The sequence below is a fragment of the Diaphorina citri genome, unplaced genomic scaffold (genome assembly GCF_000475195.1).
Source record: "Diaphorina citri unplaced genomic scaffold, Diaci psyllid genome assembly version 1.1 scaffold11962, whole genome shotgun sequence".
Classification (NCBI taxonomy): Eukaryota; Metazoa; Arthropoda; class Insecta; order Hemiptera; family Psyllidae; genus Diaphorina; species Diaphorina citri.
The window spans coordinates 1-5,680 of record NW_007389333.1 but is presented as its reverse complement, the minus strand read 5'-3'; positions in this window follow the sequence as shown (position 1 = coordinate 5,680).

Here is a 5,680-nt window from a genome sequence, read left to right as displayed (position 1 = left end):
CGTTAAACGCCGAAAGGTATGGGACAGATATCCTTGAAGAACATGTGGTCCCTTATCCCGCATAAAGGAAAGACTTCATCCTAATGACATGACAAGGCTCGTCCCCACATGGCTTGCAAGGTGAAAACGCCAGTTCCTTCAAGAGGCCAAGGGGGGGATAAGGCACCTTAACCCCAAGCCTGCATAAGTCCTGACCTCAATCCATTGAAACATGCTTGGGAACATGTTAAAAAGAAGAATTTCGAGCCAGAAGATCCTGATCCAGCCTACTCTACCTGAGCTGGAACAAGCAGCCAAGGAGGAATGGCGAAACATCCCTCAAGAAATGTTTCGGTAACTTGGTGAGGAGGCATGAAGAGCGCCTCCAAGCTGTGATTAAGAACAGGGGAGGCAATACTTCTTACTAGGTCAACTACGGGCATAAGAAATACCTGCCTATTCAGGAAGCCATGGTGTTAATAAATAAGGGTTTTTTCTTTGTTTTCAACAAACCATAATTCCTTCCAAATAAGGAATAAAAAGGGACTTTTGAAATAAAAAACTACCCAAAATAATCGTTTTTATTAATTCCTTATCTTTGCTATAGGCAAATTTACATAAAACTCAAGTAGTGAATGAAAAAGCGTCAAAAAATTTCATGTTTCGCTAATTTTGACGCGCGGACGTGTATTAGAGGAAAGAGAAAGAGGCATGAGGGGGAGAAGAAAGGTACGGTACTACGTGAAGGAGGAGCAACCAAATTATTAAGTGAATAAAAGGCGGGTATCAAAATTGATTTCTAATCTTTTTTGGGGTGGGATGAAGGTTTATTTTTTGTGGCACAAGTTGCGGTCTCGTGATTTATTTGGGAGGAACGACCTTGGCGGGGTCTTTTTATGCCGGCGAAGTGGTATTTTTTTGGGGGATCTCATAAACTTTTGCAGAAACGTTAGCATATATGACGTATGAGCGTAGCGCAACAAAGACAAAGACAATAGGCATAGGAATGCATCTTTGTAATGGTTTGGTGAGGTTGGTTAATTTCTGAGTGAAAAACACCCATAGTAATACCCCGTGAGTTTTACAGAAGTTTGCGGAGTCGTTTCACGAAGTGAGAAAATACACATAATAACATCATTATGTAAGTTTTAGTAAGTTCGGGGTCATTCCCTGAGTTAAAAAATACCGATAATAACATCAGTGGGTAAGTTTTTAGGTAAGTTTTTAAGTTCACTGCATTGGCCGGCTGTGGCAATGCATTAAAATTAAATCCCGATGCACGCCGCCAATTGCAGTGAAGCAGAAGTAATATTAGAGAAAGAGAGAGCAATGAGGGAAAGAAAGGTAGGTACTACGTGAAGGAGGAGCACACAAATTATTAAGTGAATAAAAGGGCGGGTACAGAAATATGATGTCTAATCTTTTTTGGGGTGGGATGAAGGTCTTGTTTATTTTTGTGGGCACCCTGTGATTTTATTTTGGGAGGAACCGACTTGGCAGGGGTCTTTTTATGCCGCGAAGTGGTATTTTTTGGAGGGATCACATAACTTTTTGCAGAAACTTAGCATAGTATATGACGTTATGAGCGTAGCCGCAAACAAAGACAAAGAAAAGGCAGTAGTAACATCATTTGGTAAGGGTTTGGTGAGTTTGGGTTATTTCTGAGTGAAAAACAACCAATATAATATCGTTGGTGAGTTTTAGTAAGTCGGGTCGTGTTCCGAGTGAGGAAAAACCATAAAACATCATTATGTAAGTTTGGTAGTAAGGCGGGTCATTCCCGAGTTAAAAAACCATAATAAACATCAGTGGGATAATTTGTTTTCTTATTTAACAGTAATATCGTTGTTTTCTAACATGACATTTCGAAATTGAGAGGATTGAAAACAATATCAACCTATAATAATGAAAACAAACGATTGCGGAAAATTACATCATGGTTTGTGGTACTGAATGCTTCGAAACACAGTTTGCGAATGGGGAGAAATAGCGATACAGACGCAAAGAGAGTTCAGAAAATGAAGAGGAGGTGAGCGGAAACGGCTTTGAAGAGGGAGCATCAACATAATTAATTCCAGATTGAAACTAAAAAAGCTGTGCGGTCTAGAAAAGAATGTGAATAGAAACTATTCATATACAATACACTTGGTATAGGAGTAGCGCGCAGCGAAAGTTTATAGGGTATGATATATAGCGTAGGCACAAACGCAATATGATATCGCTCACTTTTGGTGTCACTGAATCCGTACACCGACCTGGATCCTGCGTCCTATTTTGAATGACCCAAGCACGAAGAGTGATAGTAATTTTCGGGGTTCAAGGTGATACACTTCATAAAGCTTCTGTCTTTTGAGTCGAGAAACATTAGCCAATCAATATGACCGTAATGAGCCGTAAAGCGCAAACAAAGTAAACAAAGACAATAAGCGCATAGTAAAGACATCATTTTGGTAAGGTTTGGTGGAGTTTGGGTTAATTTCTGAGTGCAAAAAACAACCTAATAAATATCTTTGGGTGAGTTTAACACGTAATAATTTTTGGTACGTTTTTCCATGAAAATGTGAGAAAAATACTCATAAATTAATATTATCATTTCACATCTATAAGAGATATTAGAAAATAATTAAATCAAATGAGGCTATCCATCAAGATCAATTATCATTGAGTTATAAATAAGAAAACAATCAAATAATTGACTCACATAAGTAAGAATTTAGATTATCCATCGTTAAAGGTCTAGCGATTTCGAGAGCCGCCCATTCGAGAGACAGCGCCCAGCTCCCCATCCAATAAATCTAAATCCGAGATGGCACTCGCCGCTATTGCAAAAAGGCAAAAACACAGTAATATCCACTTAGAGGATATCATAGCCAAGAGACCATCGAGACACGGGACAACAACAGATAAATGGACTAGCTATCGACTAGTAACACACCAAATTGAAGGACCGTATGACCATATCCAAATTACCTTCAAGAATCGAAATCACAAAAACACCCGGGGTAAAAGCGGAAAGAAGGAAAAAGTACCAGGATACGATTATGGCTCATTTTTCTGGTGAGTGGAGGTGTGCCTTTTCATAGTTTTCAAGTGCCCCAAGAAGAGGCTCGGCCACGTAAACTTAAGAGTGATTTGATCTTAAACTTACGCTTGAGGGGGGGATTACTAAGGAAATGTTGTACTGCGGGTAGAGTCATTAAGTCGAGTGTTCCAGTGTATTGGAAGTGTGGTTCTTTAAGAACGCTGAGCGGTGGCGTTGGGGGGTTCGAAGTCCACACCGTGATCAATTTTTTGTGTACATAATTCTCTGATCATTTTAAAAACTCATTTTATGATTAGCCCGTAGTTACTTTTGTGTCAGTAATTTTATAGTTGAAAAATAAAAAATAAAAAAAAATATGGATGTACTTACCATAACGAAACATTAAAACTTGAACAGATATCATCTTCTGATTCAAATAGGACAAATGAGGACAGTGACAAAGGGCGTATTTTGGCCTTTCGTGTTTTTCTCCTAAATGCCGGGTTTTAACCTGATGCTATGAAATTGTATTCATACTCGGAAATGGATCGGAACTTACCAAAGGCTTACCCAATGAATGTTATTTTATGGTATTTTTCACTCGGAAATGTTCGGAACTTACCAAACTTACCAAATGATGTTATTATGGTATTTTCCACTCGGAAATGTCCGGGAACTTATTAAAACTTACCCACTGATTGTATTATGGTATTTTTTAACTCGGGAATGAACCGACTCACTAAAACTTACATTAATGATGTTATTATATGGTATTTTCTCACTCGGAAACGAACCGAAACTTACTAAAATACCAAAGGATTAGTTACTATGGGTTTTTCCTCAGAAATAACCCAAATCACCAACCTTACCAATGATTGTTACTATTGCTATGTTCTTTGTACTTTGTTGCGCTACGCTGATACTCACTGATATGCTAAGGTTTCTGCAAAAGTTATGAGCCGCCCCCAAAAAATACGCACTTCGCGGCCCATAAAAGACCCGCCGAGATCGTTCCTTCCAAAATAAATAAGTGCCCACAAAGAGTAAACAACCTTCATCCCACCAGAAGATTAGAGAATCATTTCTGCTACCCGCCTTTATTCAGCTTACTAAGTTCTGTGTGCGTCCTCGTGTAGGTTACCTACCTTTCTTTCCCCTCATTGGCTCTACTGCCGTTTCTCTAATTATTACTGTCTGCTTCATTGCATTGCGGCGTTGCCATCGATTTAATCGTTAATGCGTCGCCGCGCCAATGCAGTGACTAGAACCTACTCAAACTTACCACTTGATGCGTTATATGGATTTTTACTCGGGGAAGTGGACCCGAACTTACTAAAGACTTACATGAATGATGTTATTTATGGTTATCTTTCTCACTCGACGACAGGGCCGCGGAACTTTACTTAAAACTCAGGCCCAAAGTCATAGGGTTACTATGGTGTTCTTTCCTCGAGAATACCCAAACGCGGCGTCCCCCCCTTACAAAATGATGTCCTACTATGCCTATGTGTCAGTTGTGCTTTGTGTGGCGCTTTACGCTCATGCGGTCCGCTATTGCTGCTAAGTTTGGCTGCAAGAAAGTGAGTTCGATTGCTGCCTCGAGATAAAACTCTACCCATTGCAAGGCATCAAACTAAGATCCGCCAGAAGTCGTCCTGCCAAAGTTCAAGTCCAGTGACGCAGACTTAGCACAGAAACAAACCTTCATCCCACCCCAAAAAAGATTAGAAATCAATTTTGTACCCCGCCTTTTATTCACTTAATAATTTGTGTGCTCCTCCTTCACGTAGTACCTACCTTTCTTTCCCCTCATTGCTCTCCTCTTTCCTCTAATACACTCCGCGTCAAAATTAGCGCAACACATGAAATTTTTGACCTTTTTTCATTACTACTTGAAGTTTTATTAAATTTCCTAATAGAAAAGATAAGAAATAATAAAAACAATTAATTTTGGGTAGTTTTTTATTTCAAAAGTCCATTTTTATTCCTTATTTTGAACGAATTAGGGATTTGTTGAAAACAAAGAAAAAAACCCTTATTTATTAAACACACCATGCTTCCTGATAGGCAGGTATTCTTATGCCGTAGTTGACCCTAGTAAGAAGTATTGCCTCCCCTGTTCTTAATCACAGCTTGGAGGCGTCTCTTCATGCTCCTCACCAAGTTACGAAACATTTCTTGAGGGATGTTTCGCCATTCCTCCTTGGCTGCTTGTTCCAGCTCAGGTAGAGTAGCTGGAGCAGGATCTCTGGCTCGAATTCTTCTTTTTAACATGTCCCAAGCATGTTCAATGGGATTGAGGTCAGGACTTATCGCAGGGTGGGGTAAGGTGCCTATCCTGGCCTCTTGAAGGAACTGCGTCACCCTTGCAGCCACGTGGGGACGAGCATTGTCATGCATTAGGATGAAGTCTGTTCCTTGAATGCGGGATAAAGGGACCACATGTTCTTCAAGGATGTCTGTCACATACCTTTCGGCGTTTAAGGTCGGGCTCGGGACACTGACTAACTCCGTGCGACCTTCGGAAGAAATGCCGGCCCAGAACATGACTGACCCTCCTCCATAGGGCTCCCTTTCTGACATACAGGCGTCAGTGAACCTCTCGCCACGCCTCCTCCACACTCGCTCACGTCCATCTGGCGAGTTTAAACACACTCGCGTTTCATCCGAGAACAAAAC